The 19316-nt window shown below is 44.7% G+C and overlaps 1 protein-coding gene across 2 annotated transcripts in view; it reads right to left on the bottom strand.

Annotated features, from left to right (window-relative positions):
* Nucleotides 1–19316, bottom strand: part of LOC309668512 (uncharacterized protein) — a gene marked incomplete at its 5' end in the record, with an annotated part of 77871 nt that overhangs the window by 11922 nt on the left and 46633 nt on the right. The gene's annotated exons all lie outside the window — the stretch shown is intronic.

Below are 19316 nucleotides of genomic sequence, written 5' to 3'. Positions count from 1 at the left end.
TCAGAAATTCTTCTGCCTTTGAGTTTTAGGAGAAAATGGGAAATCACAAAAAAAGTGACTCTAAATTGAGGATTGCTCATCACCAACTTTCAGGACATTTCTCAAGGATTTATCAATTCAGACTAGTCTATAGACTTCATACATGAATATTCATCATTCTATCCAATGAAAATAATTCCTAATGGTGAATCTGAATTTCCAGAAGGATTTTCATTATCAACTAAAACAGATTAAATTACGTTCTATATACTCTACTTACTACTCAGAAGGAAGGGAGGAAAGGAGGGAAGGAAGGAAGGAAGGAAGGAAGGGAGGAAGGAAGGAAGGGGAAAGGGAGGGAGGGAGGGAGGAAGGAAGGAAGGAAGGAGGAAGGAAGGGAGAGAGGGAGGGAGGGAGGGAAGACCATACAGATTGGGAAGACTGGATCTCATCCAAAGACTCACATGCTCTTGGTTTGGTCAGATACTTAGAGGGGAAAGAAGAAAAAATAATCTATTTCTAAAGTGACTTGGGTGGGTAATGGGGTTTGGGCTTAGAAGCAGAAATAGAGGTTAGTTAATGGACAGATGATGGCAACTATGGGTCTCAGCATATTATTCTGTTGAGTTACTATTATGTGACCAAGCGTGGGTGGGGCAGGACTGGGTTACGTGAGTCTCAGTATATAAGAGAAAAACAAGGACAGTATAAGAAGGCTGTGAAGAAAAATACCTGTTTGTATTATTTTTAAGTACATTTTCGATCATTTCAATCAGTAGATGCTATGGCACTGTAAAACGAACGAGCAATTTCACATTTTTGAGAGGTCAACACAATAATCTAACCCTGCCTCAGGAGGCAACAGGGTTCATCCAGAAACTGCTAGATTGCTGGCTCCTGTGAATACCTGGAACCCAGTTCCCTGTGCCCCAGCTGATGTTCACACACACACACACACACCAGCACATGGCAAAAACAAGTCAGGAGCAGACAGCTCCCTCTGTAGGACTGGCGTTCACCTCGCTTGGGTCCAGGTCTCCAGGGCTGTGGTTTCTGACTCCCTGCTTCCGGAACCGCGTGTGCCCAGATCGTCGGTGCCCGCCTGAAGGAGACTGGCTGATCTGAGATTCCTGTTCTGTACATCCCAGGATTTTGACCCCAGCTAGGTTTGGTCCTTGAAACTTGACTTCCGTTTGCAGAACTTTCCTGCCCAGCAGACCTCTCATTCCATGTTCTACTGGCTGCTGTGCCCAGTTGCTGAGTGTGTCTGGGGCAGGCAATCACACTTCAGGTGTGGCACCCATAGTGACGCTGCACGTATCTCAACCAGAGGTATTCACGTACCTTTACATTTATGCTTCATGGGGTGGTGAGAAGATCAAGTGACAATGCACATCAGGCTGCTGGCAGGTAGTAGGTGACATGGCTTCTCACAATTTAATGGTTTTCTCCCTCCCCTTTTTCCCAACTTATCTGTGGCTATACATAGATGCCTTGGAGAATGTACAGGGTACAGTATTTATGAAAGTTCCATGAATGTCAGAACTTGTATCCCCCAAGGCCTGGTGCTTAGCACATAGCTGATGTTCAATAAATGTTTGTTGAATGAATGAATGTGAATACTGTATGTGATCACTCTTACCTTATATGGCTTCCTCAACACTGATCACCTGACATGAATTTCCAAATCCTGCCCCCGTGGATCTCTGCCTTTGCCTGAGGAGATGACTAGTATCTGCTCTTGGATGAATTATGTACTTAGCGTAAGGGCAGGTCACCGGACGTCAGTCCTCGTAAGCAAGCCTGTTGCCCGGCGGGCCACTCTGCTTCTGCTCAGTGCCCTGTCTGCACAAGAAGACAGGCTGCATTCTGTGCGGTCTCATAGCCCAGTTCCCGGCAGAACATCTCAGTCAGGCAAAGTGAGGGCGGGGAGCCGATGGTGCCCTGTGTGTTTTGCTCCAGCCCCAGAGTCCTTTCTGAAGATGAGGAGACCCCTGACCTCGGGGCCAATTTATCCATTAGGCAGAGAGAGCCTAAGGCCCATGAAACTTCTTAGAGACCCACGAGAATGTTTTCATTTTCTTTTAAAATCAGAAGAAAATGAATAATGCATATGTAATAATGATTCCAGTCTGGATTCTATTCATCTCTATACCAACACAGTTATAAAAGAAAATTCTTAATCTTTTTTCATGGAGGAAGGGGCCTATGAAAATCATAGTGTGGCCTTGGGTGTCCCGAGCAGAACAGCAGAACTCTCCAACACTGTGCTGCCCCAGAGGGCTGCTTCCTCAGGCACCTTCCCAGGGAGAAGCAAGCTCTTCCCTGTGAAGGCACAGCAGCTTCCTAACGTCCCCAGCCTCTTAAAGAAGGCAAATCCTAGCACAGTGAACCCTGTCTCCTCACTCCAGGACCCAAAATATGGGAAAGAGCAGCATGAGCTCGCTCTTCTAAAGAAGACAAACCCAGATGTGACCTCATCCCCTGACTCTCAAGCAGAGAAAGCTCATCAATGACTCCACCTCCTTTTCCCTCAAAAGTCAAGCTTAAGCATGACCTCCCCTCCAATCTGGCAGGCAAGATCGGGCATGATGTCACCCCCGACCCCACCCCACGCACCTCTCCCACCCGCCTGGCTGACGACACATTTTCACCCCGAGGATGGAGGACGGCTTCTCAGAAGCGCCTCTGCCTGAAGGTGTGGTTATCCCGCTGGCCGCTGCTTCCTCTCGGCCCTAGGGCACGCCCCCCAGCCCAAAAGGCAGGCAGGAGTCAGTGAGGAGTCCCCGGTGACTCAGCACGTGGCAGCAGACAGGAATTTATTCACGGCTCAACATCCAATATGGAGTTTTTAGGCAAGTCTGGAGGGCAAGGTGAGCTGACTCACAGTGAGAAACTGAAAAGCAAAAGGGGAAACCCAGGGCTGAGAAATTCCTAGGAAATTGCATAACCTTGGCCGACAGGGGAAGGTTGGTTGAATTGACAGGGCTACGAGGCGGGGATGGCCTCAGATCTGCAGCAGCTCGCTGCCCTGCAAGCACTCAGGAGCACAGCCGTCTGTCCGTCTGTGTTTCCTGCATGTCCTTCTGACCTCCTCTGCCTGCACTGCGTCCTCCTCGCAAAGAGAGAGAACGGCCGGCCCCTGATGGATGGGGCAGCCCAGGTGTGAATCGGGGCCTCAGCACCTAGTGAGTGATAGTGTTTGAATCTGCAGCCCAGATTTAATACATGAGAAAGGAACAGGACAGGGAAGAAGTTACCCTTGTAAATAAAAGACTAGCCAGATGTCAATAGTGGGGAGGCTGGCAGGGTGGGCATGGGGGGTGGTGTGGGAACTCTCTGTACTTTCCGCTCAATTTTGCTGCAAACCTAAAACTGCTCTAAATAATAAAGTCTGTTTTTTAAAATTGGCTGAGATTTTTTTTTTTTTGAAGTCTTAGTTCTATGGCCATAGAACCCTGCCGAGCATCATGCAGAGGTCTGTTCTATCTCAAGAGGGAGACAAGGTAAGCAAGCCAGCTAAACCATCGTGATTGTAGGAGCCACAAGAAACGGAACATTTCCTTTCTCACACTTCTGGCATAGCCACTGCTGATATAATTCCTCAACTCTGTACAATTGCTTTGCATTCTACAGCTAGGAAGGAAGTTATAGCAAATGCTTCTGGGAGGGATAGACTCTGGCGGAAGAAGAGCGGGTAGATCTATTCTTGAGAAAAAGTTTTTATATTCTAAGCCTCAGTTTCTTCATCTGTGAAATGAGGATAGCAGTATTATCTGTCTTACAGAGATGTCATGTGGGTCAGCTTTCGGTGTTGCCATCCGCCCTACTTACCCACACCGTCTGCTCCTCAACCCTCACCAGCACTTCCTAGCACCCTCTCTCATTTTATTTTTCTACAATGCATTTATCATCATCTTTATCATATATTTTACCCTTTAAATTCTCTTTATCTCCCTTTGGAATGTAAATTCCATACAGAAGGGATTTTTGTCTGCTTTATTCCGTAACCCCAGCACCTGGAACATCTTCTAATATATAATAAGTCCTATATAAATATTTATTGGATAATAGCATTCAATTTATGTAACGTGCTCAGCACAATGCCTTGTACATGCCAAGTATGTAATACACATTAACTAACTATGATTATTTGTATTTTTCCATGTTGCAAAAAAGAGTAAAGAATTATGAAGTTCCAGAGAGGACAGAAAGGGATGCAGATAAAAGAATTAGTAAGGATCCAGGAACATAAGAACAGACTTCCTAAATGGCATAGTTTTACTTTGGGTTGGGTCTACAGATGTGGGTATGTCAATGGCCCCAGGCCTGGACCCCTAAATAGCACAAAGTGCCCACCACATAATGATGATTCATTGTGTCTACATCAGAAAGCCTCGAAAACAATGTATGTCTGCTCTTTAGCTAACTAGTTCATCTCTTTTTGATTCTTAGAGCAGAATCTGGTGTGGGCCAGTTGTACTTTCCACTACAATTTTAATCACAAGCATTACATACTTTCAGTATTTCATTTGATGCATAAAAGGAAATATGAAGAATTGTCCAAAACCAGCTCCAGTTAGCCATCCCATAATAGCACCACCAGGAGTGTGCCAGGCTATAAGGGCCAAAGCAAAAGCTCAGAGAGACATCAGAGCAAAAGGCTGGAAGTGCTAAAGCAGGTGGGTCTGAGCCATGACAGGCAGCAGGAAAGAAAGAAGCATCCTCAGTGGATACTAAGCTATCAGGGCATCCTGATAAGACACATTTCTATTCTATGAGCTCACAGATTGTATGTAGCCAAAATCAGTCAACAGTCTGCCTCTCATCTTGATGGGAAGTTGGTTCTTTGAAAATGTGCTTCTATCGTCTCACTTCCTACAACACACACACACTCCCCAAATCCTCCTCTATCAAGCTCAGTTTCTGATTGAAATGCTCTGCTGACCTTCAACAAGAAAAGGAGAAACTCTTCAAAATCATAATGAAGGTACCATTGTACCGATGCTTTGGGAGGACTTTCCTCCTCTCAGCTCTTACCTTCCTCACCTGGAGGTGCACTCAGGCTCCAGACAGGAAGGCCAGGAGCTGAGTTCATCTGAGGGCAATCTGTGAAGTCCAGGCACACCACCCTGGCTTGGCTTTCCCAAATGGAAAAAAAAAAAAAAAGTGAGACAGCTACAAGCAGGTGACTCAAGGGGCGCGGCTACACATCCAGTGCCTTTGTGCAAACTGTAAAAATGTGCCTCCTTCAGGGCCTTGGATCGGAAACATTTTTTATTCCTCAAGGCTGAAGCACTTGTGAGCCCAATGAGAGAAGTAGGGCTCTATTCCTCCTTGGTTGGACATCTTTGTGCAGGACAGAAACTGCATAAGTGCACCTGGTAGCTGGCTATGTGAGAAGGAGGTATTGGAGGGCTAGGGTTAAGGAAAAACAAAATGCCTGACCCCTACTGTATACACCCCAAGGATGAGACCCTTTTCCTTTGCAGCTGGAGTTTCATCTGTGGTTGGATCTCCCCAAGAAGACACTAACCTCCGAGTCGTCTTTCTCCTCCATGCTGCCCCCAGCACTAACCCTGCTCGAGGCCTGTGGTATCAATACTTAAACTAGGCTGAACTAGGAAGAATGAACAAATAACTTAGAAGGCCATTTGGAGAGGGGCGATGTGGTGTCATGGAAAGTCTGCAGGATATGGAAGCAGCTGGCCTGGCAGGCTGGCTTGATAAGTGTCCACTTGGTGAGGCAGAACTGCATTTCCCAGAGTTCCCTTCCCTGCCCGTGTCCCATCAGAGTGGCCACAGGAGATATTCTTGTGGGAGATTTGAAGGGGAGAAGCAAAGCAATGGTCCTTTTGTAGCTCACACATGTTGCCGCTAATCTTCTGACTCACCTAATTGGCCCCAAACAGGTGTCTTTTATTGCTGCTCTTGCCTCCCCAGAGCTCTCCAGTGTGAGAGCAATTGCAGCTGCCACCCCACCTCCCCGCCCCCACTCCAAACTCTCCAGCTACAATCTCTTGAATTCTTAGCTGACAGCCAAATAAACCAACCCCATTCCAGACAACTGACCTCCCTCCCCTCCCAGGTAAAATGCCAGCATTTTCACAGGGGCTTTGAGAGACAGGGCTTTTGCTCAAAGAAAGGATGGGAACAGAGCTTGTAGGCACCAGACCAGGCTGGTAGGGGAGGTGTTTCGGGGTGGTTTCCTCCAAACCCCACCATGACCGGCATTACATACTCTATTTAGTTTCACGATAAAGGTGATTATTTATGACCTTATTAGCAAAGACTATAAATACCTCAGAGAAGGCCTCCACTGTTTAAGTTCTCTTCCAGTTTTAGGGACATGCCGGAATATGGAGCAGTTCAGACAGGGAGGTCGCTCAGCCCTCCCTGCTGTTTTACCCTCTTGCTCCATCTGCACCCTCCACTGCCGACGTCCATATCGTCACCTTTCATCCCGCCACTCTCTCCCTTTCATCCTGCTGTGTTACTGCCCTGTCCTTCATCTGTCTTGCCAAAGATGAACAAAGGGGTATAAAGCTACCCTAGGATGGCTTGACACAGAAAAGATGTCTTTTCAAAATCCCAGAATGTCACAGTAAACTCGCTGAGAAACAGTATGATGGACTGTATCAGCTTTTCCAAACTCAGTCTCTCTGGAAAAAGATGTTGAACACTTGACTCATTTGCTGACAATTTGGGACAGTTAAACAGGGGAGTAAGAAGACAGAAAGAAGAGAGGAATGAATAAATGGTTTCTTTTTATCCATAGGTATCTGATTCAGGTGCCAAGGCTCACGAATCTTGGAATACAGTCAGCTACAATCATGGGTGATTCTCCAGAAGAAGAGACCAAATACTGGCAAAACAAGAAGCAGATTTGGACCATCACATTCCTACTCTAATGGATGCTGAGAAGTGGACGCAGAACAACCACCCACAAATTTCTTGGTACTGCTGCTGTCATTGCAAAATCCTGGCTCCTACAAAGTATCATCTCTTGCCCCTGCCAGAGAAAACCAGTCTTTAAAAGAAACTAAATCCAAGGTCACTTACTTCCACATAAAGAGAATATTTTGTTGGCTGCCAAAATTCATTTTTCTAATATACTCTTATCCAATAACTTAAGCCTGGTGCACTGGGCACAGTCCAACTTGGGTAATTCCATCCTCCCAACCAAATTCTCCCAAGGAGTTTGAGATGGACATGATATTCAATATTATTCTTCACTTCTTCAGCTATCCCCTCATGCATTAAACTAATGCTTTTCATTTCCAAAGCATGATGCGGATATGGGGATGGAGTTCCTAAAAAGGGATTATTCTTAAGAATTTAGTGATGAGAGGTTCCATTACATGCATTCAGTCAAGTTCTTTGGAAGTCAAGTCTGGATTCATTTATTTAACAGATAGTTATTAAAGTATATGCCAAGTACTGTTCGCAACATTGTCGATGCAACAGGGCACAAGAAAAGGTTTCTACCCTCAAGAAATAAATATTAGAACAAGTATATGAGATGAAGTTGGAGTGAGGGGCAAGAATTAGACCATTTAAGCCATGATCTAGAGTTTGGATATTATTATAAGGACAGTTGGAGAGTATTGGTGGAGTGATATGGTCAGATTTGGGGTTTTTTTTTAATAAGATCACCATGGAGGAATATCTGTGGACCAGGGTCCTAGTCTTCTGCTATTTTCCACTGGAATTGAATTATTTGGGGGTCAACACAACTGTGGCCCTATTCTCCTCCCTGCAAGCCCTCAAACAGCATTGAATCTTGGTTCACTCAGAGGGCCAAAGAGGACAAAGCCACGTTTTGGCCACATGGGCCATCAGCATTGCATCGTTCCATGATGAATGCTGCTTCCCTCTTCCTCTCTATATCTGGTTGTATACTTCACAGGCTCCCTTTGGTCATATGGGACACCAGACAAAAGGAGGTAAATGAAGATGCATTAGTTCATCTCCCCTGCTCCAAGAGCTGCCCATGCTCTGCTGAAGGTAGTTCAGGGACAAAATCAAGGAGCAGAAACATCGATACATGCATGTGGCTTATTGAATAGTGGCATTCTTAGATGAGAATTACCATTGAAAAGAATCCTTTAAAACTTTCTAGTTATTGCCCATCCTGTGAACAGTGACATATATAAATGAGACAGTCATAGAATCTGGACATAGAAGGGGATATTAGTGGTCATCAAGTCCAACCTTTCACCTAGGTATAAGATTTTATATTGAATCCTCCTAAATATCTTTTTGTTAGTTTAGATTTATCCTTCTACCCAGTTGAGATATTTTTGAATATTAATTCTCCTATCAGGCATATTAACTAACCATCCATGTTTTATGACAGATATAAACTCAATAACACACTGTGGCAAAGACAATTCTCACCAAATATGCCATGTACTCCCCTGCTTTTCCCAGACTCTTTTGTAATTGGGTTGGGGCCGTGTGACTTCCTGTGGCCAATGGACTGTGAATGAAGGTGATGTCACTTCTGGGCCAAGTCATTTAAGAGCCAGTATGATTCTTTTATTCTTACGTTCCCCTGACACAGAGACCTTGTAGGCCACAAGTTCTAGATGTCATAACTACAGGGGGAGCTTACATGAATTCCATTAAAGACTCTACATCCAGCTACAAATTGAATTTATCACCCAAAGACATTAAAAAGAGTAAATTAAATGTCATTAAAATCCATGTACACTAAAGTCCCAAGGACCATGGTAGTTAATCCACTGAAGGTTTTTAAGCGTGGCTGTGATATAATCAGATTTGAAGTTTAGAGATGTATCTGATGGGGAGTGAACTGGAGGGAACTAAGACCGAAGCGGGAAGAACAGCTAAGAGGCTGGCTCAAGGGCATCTGGAAAGGGGGTGACGATTTTGGGAGCCACTACGAGCTGATGAAAAGCACAGTTCTGTCATAATCACTTCATTCCCACATTTGCCAGTGTTGCTAGACGGGTGTATCAGGGAAATGACCAAACCCATAGCCCTGAACCTGCTCTTGCCCACCACTCAGGCTGGTTCTGCCCATTCTCTCTCATCGGTCCTCTGGCCACTTGTACCCCTTTTGGTTTCCTTCACTGCCTTGAGGACTCTTTCCAATGCTGCGCTTTTGCACAAGCTCCTTCTTATGTTTAGAATGTTTTCTTACTTTGTCCCCTTTTCCAGGCTAATTCCTCAAACTTTAAATCTCAGTTTTCTCAGGGAAGCCTCCCCTGACCCCCTAAACTAAGTTAGATCTCCTCACTTAAACCATTTGCCCTTTGCTCTTCCCCTTTCAGGACATTCAATACCCCAGCAATCACTTCTTACAAAAGTACTTTCTCTCTTTTTGAGACTAAAACAATTCCTTGAGGGCAAAAACCATGCCTGTTGTGTTTATCCCTGAGAACTTAGAACAGTGCAAAGTAGGTGTTCAAAACATTTGTCTAATAGGATTATCTAATAATTTGTTCTGAAAATGTGTCAGAAGTAAGTGTGACGCTAAGTGGATTGCAGATTTTAAATCTCCCCTTAACCCTCCTACACTGTTGTCGTGGGAATGTAAGTTGGTGCAGCCACTATGGAAAACAGTATGGGGGTTCCTCAAAAAAACTAAAAACAGAATTACCATATGATTCAGCAATCCCACTCCTGGGCACATATCCAGACAGAACTCTAATTCAAAAAGATACATGCACCCCTGTGTTCACAGCAGTGCTATTCACAATAGCCAAGACATGGAAATAACCCAAATGTCCATCAACAGATGAATGGATAAAGAAGATGTGGTACATATATACAATGGAATATTACTCAGCCATAAAAAAAGAAATAATGCCATTTGCAGCAACATGGATGGGACTAGAGATTATCATACTAAGTGAAGTAAGTCAGAAAGAGAAAGATAAATACCATATGATATCACATATATGTGGAATCTAAAATATGACACAAATGAAGCTACCTATGAAACAGAAAAAGACTCACAGACATAGAGAACAGACATGTGGTTGCCAAGGGGGAGCGGGTGTCGGGGAGGGATGGATTGGGAGTTTGGGATGAGCAGATGCAAACTATTATATACAGAATAGATAAACAACAAGGTCCTACTATATAGCACAGGGAAATATATTCAATATCCTGTGATAAACCATAATGGAAAAGAGTATTAAATAGAGTGTATGTGTGTGTGTATACCTATATATATATATATATATATATATATATATATATATATATATATATAACTGAATCGCTTTTCTGTACAGCAGAAATTAACACAACATTATAAACCAACTATACTTCAATTAAAAAGAAAAATAATCTCCCCTTTTTGTTTTCAGTCCTTCTCCAGATTCTGGATGATTCCTCTTTCCTTAAGCTTCCTCAGAGATGACCTACAGTGATTCTTTTCATTTTCTGGGGTTGTCATTGCTTCAGTGCAGGGATCTACAAACTACAGCCCAGCCCAAATCTGGCTAGCTGCCAGTTTTTATAAATAAAATCTCATTAGAACACAGCCACACCTATTCATTTCCAAATTATCGGTGGCTGCTTTCACCCTACAAAAGCAGACGTGAGTAATTGCAACCTAGACCACATGGCCCACGAAACCTAAAATATCACCTTTACAGAAAAAAATTTGCCAACCCCTAGTCTAGGGTAAATTTTGAACTCATTTAAGACAGCTATGTGATTTCTTTCTGTCAGCTCATCTATATTTGGATGTTTCCTCTTTGCCCATCTTTGAACTGCCTTTACAATTTGAGATGTATTCTTTCTATTAAAGAATTCAGAACAAAATAGACACCTGCCTATTATCATCTGCTGACATATATCCTCTGCCCCATGCAGTGTCTCTCCCACATTTGGTACTTTTTATGATAAAGTTCATTTATTTAAAACAAAAATCACTTTCTCATTTTTTAAGTTACTCAATTAACATTTTCTTTTCTTTTCCAGTTTTACTGATACACATGACATAGAGCATTATATAAGTTTAAGGTACACAACACAATAATTGGAGATATATATATATATGTAGTGAAACAATCACAGTAAGTTTAGTTACCATCCATCACCTCTGCCTCATTTGTTCTCCTTGCTCTACACCTGTGTAACAAAGTCCATTTTATCACCCTAAGTATTTTTGTAAGATGCATCTCACTCTCAGTTTCCTTTTGCGGGTTATATTTGTTCTCGATTATGTGCTCCTCTGCCCATGACCCTTTACGATAAGAACTCACCAAAGAGCTCTCTTTGCAGACACAATCATTCCTTTCTTCAGGATCATTTCCAGTTGTGTCATCAGAATTTTTTTTTTGAAAGTTACTTATCTCTCAAGATTGGATCTCTTGATTATACCTGTGAGTTTTTCTTTCTCTTTTTCAAAAATTTTCAAATGTTATTTTGAGTTTTGAAAGCATGTCAGAAGGAGCCAAGATGTCCTTCCTGAGCAATTTTGGGCTCTCAGATGATTCCCACTCGCCTTCTACTACCCTCCATCCAGTTCCCACCTGGTCAGTTTCATGGGTTGAATTCTTTCCCCCCTAAAAAAAGATGTGCTGAAGCCCTAAGCCCCAGTACCTGAGAATGTAATATTTTTTTGGAAATAAGGTCTTTATAGAGACAATCAAGTTAAAATGAGGTCATATGGGACTTCCCTGGAGGTCCAGTGGTTGGGACTCCATGCTCCCAAAGCAGGGGGCAAGGGTTCCCCTGGTTGGGGAGCTAAGATCTCGCATGCCTCATGGTGTGGCCAAAAAAAAAAGGAGGTCATAATCTATAATGATGGCATCTTTATCTCCAATAAAGAGGAGAAATTTGGACCCAAAGACAGACACACCACAGAGAGAACACTATGTGAACATGAAAGCAGAGATGGGGCGATATATCACAAGCCCATGAACACCAAAGATTGGGAGCAAAGCACCAGGATCAAGGACAGAGGCATGAGACAGAGTCTTCCTCCCAGGTCTCAGCAGGAACCAAGCCTGTCCACACCTTGATCGTAGACTTCTAGCCTCCAGAACCATTAGACAACAAATTTCTACTGTGTAAGTCACCCAGTTGGTGGGAATTTGTTACAGCAGCCCTAGCAAACGAATACAGTCAGAATCAGTCCAGAGATGTGAGAGTTTGCAGGCTGATTCCAACATGAGCTCCACCTCATTTCCCCTGGTTCTGCTGACTCTAGCTCCTCCCGTCAGAGCCTGTGGCCATCCCAGTAAAGATCTTCAGATTGAAGGTTAACCTCCAGATAAGTTCATCTTAGTAACTCCAAGATGTGGCCTCAGATCTGACTTTTATGAAGCCATAGAGGTAATCCTGAGGCATGAGAAGCAGGAAGGGCCTAACTCACTTTGTGTAGTTTAGTCTCCTTCCTGGCCCCAGGGCATTAGCACAACACCCGAGAACTGACAGACCCACATCTGCTGCTAACCTCAGCCAGGATCCAGGGCCCCCAGTGGGCTCCTGTGCTGCCTGGTGTCCCCAGGTGTCCCTTCCCTGAACAGATCTAGGTGGGGGCCTGCTCTTCCCTCACACCCTTGCCAGTCCTTCTCCACTCCAGGCCCTAGTCCAGTGACAGATCTCCCAAATAACTCTCCCAAATTATTACCCTTGGTTCATATGGGGGGAAACTGAGGCACATAAAGGTTATGACCCTTGTCCAGGATCACAAAGCTAAGTGGCGCCCCTGAGACTTGAACTCGGGCAGTCTGCCTCCAGAGCTACCCTTTTCTCCCACCCTTTCTCACAAGGATAAGCAGTTTGCCCACCATGCCGGGCAGCTTTGAAACAGGTTCCCTATCATCCATCACCCTACCTACCTGCTTCAAGCAGATGGTCACCAGTAAGCCCCTCTTCTAGAGAAATCCTAGAATACCCTTGGGGATGAGTCAAACAAAGGGAGGGAGTGTTAAGGGTGGGCAGGGGTTAAGGGCTCTAGCCCGGATCCTGTCCCACTAGGAGAGTCTTTCTCAGAAAAGCAGAAAGACCAACAGATTACTAATGTCAGTCATTTAAGGACACATCCCCTGTCCAGTGAAGCATCCCAAGGGGCGCTTAAGGGGAAAGTCTGGGTGGATGAGACTCAGTTGCCCCTCAGCCCACCCGTCCTTCACTCAGTGTGACTATCTGCCCTCACCTGCTCTCTTCAGCGCCCCAGTTTCTCTTCCGCTTGACTCAGCCAGCTTCACGAGCCACAAAAATAATCTCCTTGCTATCGGCCTACAGTTTTTCAGACTGTATCAGGCAGCCTCTATAACCAGGTATAGCTCAAGTCTTAGGGACAGAACACCTTGACACAGCTCCACCGCCCTTCCACCACCTCTAAGGATTCAGGATGGTCCTGACAGGCAGCCTGCAAGGAAAATGATTCCTGGCTGGAATTAAATAATAGAAAGCTTCTAGAAATCTAAATTTGACACTGATAACTGAAAGATTTAAGACATTAGCCATAAGACTGGGCAGGAAAGACTCTACTCCATTCCCAGGCATTTGAACCTGCCTGTGATGTAAGTCTGGCCTAGCTTTGGACAAATGTGCCCTTGAACTGGCAGGTTATACCTTCATACTTAAGGGACTATTAATCAGCACAACATGGCAGCTAATATGGAAAACGAATGGTAAAAAGGAAAGGCAATAAGTTCCTCACTAAATGAAAGAGATACAAATCTGAGAAACGCAATCTGGCACTGACTGAAAGTAAATTACCAGCTGATCAGACGGTTGTAAATACAGGGAGAGAGGCCTCAACAGGGAGCTGGATTTTATAAGGAAGAGGGAAATTAGAGAGGGCACAGGAGGTGCTGAGCAGAGACAGTGCTTGGCAAAGAGGAATGGTGGCAGCTCTGTCCTGCCAAGATTACAAAAGCAGGAAGGGAGTTATAGGAAGTGCCGGGTAGATGGAGCCTACTGGAAAGTGTAGCACCCCAGCTCCCACTCTCCGAGCCCCACCTGCGTAGTGAGCCTGAAGGGGTTAAACAGTCAAGTCCATATCCGGCAGCAGCTAGGAGGGCTGTTTGTTATTGCAACACAGGAAGTATCAAGGATCTCAGTGCAGAGGGGAAAACCTGTTTCAGCTTATATTCAATCTGAAAGCGTCTCACTTCCTACCAAAAAGCCAAGGACTTAAAAACCATTCTCATCCCTGTAGCCTACAGGGACAGAGTCCTTGCAGACCTCAGCGGGAGACAACATCCCCCAAATAGCAGCTGGGCCAGTGTCTGCAGAGAGCAGAACTGAAAGCAGCAGCCCCTGCAAACTGAGAACTCTCTGCAATCAGCAGAAGGAGCTTGGGGCGAGGAAGGACACAGTAGTGTCACTAGAAACTCAGGACCCTCTGTGCATCCCAACAGAGACCCCCTCTTCCTCGGGCAAGTGAGGAGAGAGAATGTGGTGAGCCTAGGAAGAGGTGACTGATTGGGCAGAAATGGTGGGAGAAGAGGATGACTGTGGTTTTTGCTCTGGTGATGGAAATGAACATAGCAAAGAAGAGAAGTGATGGCTTAGTCCCATGGGTGTTATTGTTTCCATAGCCCCAGGCGCTGCCCCACAAGCTTGTAATCCCAAGCAAGGCAGCTGTGTGCTCTCATGGTCCAAGGAGAGAAAATAGAGAGGACACAGCTGCTTGGTTAGCTCAGCAACACTCCACCCTTGTCTCCCTTGGGTTCCAGCCCTCAGGCCCTGGACATGCCTGTCACCATGAGTGAGCTCTCGGGGGACAATGGACCCAATGACCACATCAGCTACAGTTTGCATCCAAAAAGAACCATTCCAATGGAACATGGCAGAGGACATACGAGAGGATGGGTAAGCAATATCGAATAAGGATAATGGGGGAGGGAGTGGGGAAAGAGGTCTTTGAGCTCGGATAAAGTCATTTCTTTAGCCAGATCTAAGGCTGTCATTAATTGCCTAAGATAGAGGCATTTTAAGTTACAACGTACCTGATGCCACTTGAAGCTTATTGTGTTGATACCACATTTAAATATTAACTGATATAATTAACTGTTTAGTTAACTGGATACAGTTCTCATTCCACATGTAAGGTTAGTCATTGTCAACAAATCTTTTGATTGCCTCTATAAAATTCAGAGTTAAAGAACCCCTTAAGGCATCTGGGGATGCCCCAAAACTGTCATCCGTAGTCATTCCCACAATCTGAGGGCCAATTTTGAATAAGTAGTCATTCTTATCAAAGGCTTCCCTAGCAATGCTTGCAGCTGTGTGATGTGGTGCCCATCACAGAGCCAGTATAAATCATTTCACTAAAGGAGCACACATTGCTTAGCCCAGCCCAGGAAGAATTCAGAGATTTTGTTGAACTAGTCTGGGGCCAACTTTTGGATGAGGACAGAAGGGGAACTGAGATCGCTTCATCTGGTGTTAACTAAAATGAAGGTTAACATGCCAAGTATCTGGGTCACTGACTAAAAATAAGACAACGGATTGGAGAACTAAAGTTGTGACTAGGAGGATGTGGTAACACTGAAAAAAAGGGTGTAAAGACAGGAGGATCTGCTGCTGAGAGCTGGTCCCCTCATGGATAAGAAGCATGAAGAAAACACAAGAGGAGACAAGAGCAGTGAGGGGAGGTTGGAAGGCCTTCAACAAAACTTCCCTTTAGTGCACCGCCATGACTTCTTCCCCTGCCCTCAGAACAGTTCCTGATGGTGCTGGTGGGAGGCTTATTTTCAATAATCCCTCAAGTCCACTCAATCTTCCTTCTCTGGCAGAGTAGAGAGGAGGATCAGTTTTGCTGAAGGAAACGCTTGGTTCTCACAGACTCAAGAAGTATAACCCACTTCTCTTCAGACATCTCTATTCTGTTTTCCTAAGACAATGTATGAAGTAAGCTACAATGGGCCCTGAAGAAGCCAATTGAAAGCATTGAGTCTGTTGAGGAGGAAGAAATCTTCCCTCTACCCTTCTAGGTTCTTCTGGCTGGTCTAAGAATTAAAGTGACATGAGACAGATTAACAAGAGAAAAACTTAATTTCATATGTATGGGAACCCCACATACATGGCAGGGTCAGAGACCTCACGTACTTTAAGAGGTTCAAAGACAGAAAGATAAAATGAGGCATGCATGTCATCCTGAGCTAAGGAATGGGAAAGGGGCCTGGTGCTTCCAAGGACAGGAAGGTCATTCACAGGACAATAAGAAGAAGAGCAGATGTTTGGTAATTAGATATTTGCTCTGCCATACAGACGGCGCCATGTCAATAGAATTTATCTCTGGTAATGACTCTTTTCTGGCGAACATCCCCAATTTAAATTCTTCTAGGTAGCTAAGGGAGGGGTAGTAGTTTCTCTTGAACTACCAGGGTCTCAATTGCCTTTAGCTCAAAATAATTCTCACATAAAAGTGACACATTTCGGGGAAGCTCATTCTGAACCCTTACTAGTCTGCTTAGGTTCCAGGATTCTAGGATGGAACACCGTTTACTAGCAAATCTTATACCAACTACAGCCCCCCAACTTTTCCACATAGAGTTTCTTCTCTGTAACCAAAAAATAGATTGTATTGCCTGGAAGTAAAAATATAACTTTAACCAGGTAAGACTTTAGAGCTGCTTTTTAAAAATCTTCTGCTGCAAGAAAAAAAAAATAGTCCTATTTTAAAACTGATCCATATTAATGCAATTCCTATCTAAATCTCAGCAAGTTTCCTGATAGGCCTAGATGAATTTCTTCTAAAATTTATATAGGAAAGAAAAAGAGAAAGGCCCTAGAATAGCCAAAGCAATTTTGAAAAACAAGAATAAAGTGGGAGAATCACTCTTCTCAATGTTAGGGTCTAATATATAACTGCACTATTGAGACAATGTATTGCTAGTGGAGGGAAGAGGCACATACATCAGTGGAACAGAATAGAGAATCCAGATATAGATCCACACAAACATCCCCCATTAATTTTTGACAAAGGAGTAAAAGCAATCCATTGGAGGAGAAATAGCCTTTTCAGGAAGTGGTGCAGGAGCGATGGGGCTTAAACCTCACACCTTATACAAAATTCACTCAAAATGGATCATGGTCTTAAATATAAACACAAAACTATAAAACTTCTAGAAAAGAACACAGGAGAATATCTTCTTGACCTAGGACTAGGCAGAATTTTTGGACTTGACACCAAAGCATGATCCATAATAGGAAAAATGTATAAATTGGACTTAATAAAAATTTTAAACTTTTGCTCTGTGAAAGATCCTGTAAAAAGAATGAAAAGACAAATTACGGCCTGGGAAAAAACATATCTGACAAAGGCTTTGGGTCTAGAATATATATAGAACTCTCAAAACTCAACATTTAAAAAAAAAAAAGGTACATCCTTCAGCACCATGTTTTTTTGTTGTTGTTGTTGTTTTGTTTTGTTTTAATTAATTAATTTATTTTTGGCTGCGTTGGGTCTTCACTGCTGCGCGCGGGCTTTCCCTAGTTGCGGTGAGCAGGGGTTACTCTTCATTGCGGTGTGCGGGCTTCTCACTGCGGTGGCTTCTCTTCTTGTGGAGCACGGGCTCTAGGCGTGTGGGCTTCAGTAGCTGTGGCAGGTGGGCTCAGTAGTTGTGGCTCGCAGGCTCAGTAGTTGTGGCTCGCGGGCTTTAGAGTGCAGGCTCAGTAGTTGTGGCGCATGGGCTTAATTGCTCCGCAGCATGTGGGATCTTCCCGGACCAGGGCTCGAACCCGTGTCCCCTGCATTGGCAGGCGGATTCTTAACCACTGCACCACCAAGGAAGCCCCAGCACCACGTTTTACAGCATATGTTCTGTGGACCACCTGACTTTGGATCTTGGGGTGGGGAGCGACAGGGGAGAGCTTGGTCAAATGCAAATTCCTGAGCCTGATTCTATAGATTTGGACAGGGCTTGAGAAATCTGCATTTAAAACAATCGCTTCAGGATATTTTTTTTTTCTTACTGTAATTTGAGAACACCCACTGTTGTTCATTCTAGCAAACTATAAAGGAAGAACCACATTAGAAAGAAAACCGACTGGGACTGGGTCACTTGTGCCCTGAAGAGGCCAAACAAAGAACAGGGAATATTTGAAGACAAACGACAAACAGGAGGTGTTATGAATAATTTCTAAGAAGAAGCGAGCACTCTCTAGATTTATTAGGGTGTGAATGAAGTGGTGATGTATACCCTCCCAGTCACCCCTTCCCCACCACCACACACACACTCAAGTGTACAAGTGTGAGGAGAACTTGCTGTGTATGGAGAGATTTGGAAAAATTTCTCATAGTCCTGCTCAAGGGGCCTGGTGTCCCCTGAGACATGTTCACAAGGGGTTGTGAGGGCCCAGGAGAGACCTTGTTCTCTGAAGGCAGGGCAGGCACTTTGGCAACTTGGGGGACACTCATCCCCCAGCTGAACCCGTGTCTTTGAAGCCCATGGGAGTTGGGCCTGTGGAAAACCCACGGACAGGGACCCCAGCTATTGCTGATGAGTGGAGACTTGCCTGTGGGGTGGGGGTCTGACGTCACCTTCTACCACCGTTTTCCCCACCCACTTGCACATAAGCACATACACAGGTCTAGAAATTAAGGAGCAGCTCCTTCTCAGCAATCGACTAAATAGTCTGTGCTTCTGCCTTTACCATTCTGCTTCCAACCCTCCACAGGGAGCCTAAGGACAAAACAACATTGACTAGGTGCAGACACAGGTCAAAGCCAGGGCCATCTGAGCAGCTGGTGAGTAAGAGGGCTGTGACCACATCTCTGGGAAGTGTGGGCAGGGGCCAGCTTGACAAAGAGAAGGAGAAAACCGCCCAGGGGAGGGTGAGGTGGGTAACTGTCAGCCCATCAAAAAGTGAAGTGGCGCTTAGTAAGATCAAGACCAGCCTGAAGAGATGCTGGGGTCACGCACTTATCTGCACCTAAGGGCAGGAAATATCCACCCGCCTGACCCAGGCACCTGGCCTTCTGAGACGGCCTTGCCTGCCCAAGGAGACTGCTAAGTGGCCTCCCAGCCCCCTGTACAACCCTGGCCCCTGGGTTTTCCATCCTTTGCTCATTTGTGACTACTGTCTGCCCTCTTTGTCAAAATTGATAGCAGCTAATTAGTGCTGAAGCCCAGACTGGAGCTCACTTCCATTCACCTCATTATTTGTTTCTCTTTTGGGCTGAAGCCAAGCAACAAACATTAACATTCCGCCTGCAGGGCAGGCACACACGCAAGTACGCTCACAGGCACCCACTCTCACATATCTGCACCCACGTACACTCCCATATCTGCACCCACATGTGTACACACATGCACACACGTACTCACTTATATACACACTCATGCATATGCGTCCACACACTCACACACACTTCAAACCTGGGACAT

This window comes from Balaenoptera physalus, assembly GCF_965194825.1.
Source record: "Balaenoptera physalus genome assembly, chromosome: 1".
Classification (NCBI taxonomy): domain Eukaryota; kingdom Metazoa; phylum Chordata; class Mammalia; order Artiodactyla; family Balaenopteridae; genus Balaenoptera; species Balaenoptera physalus.
This window is presented reverse-complemented; position numbering and strand designations above follow the sequence as displayed.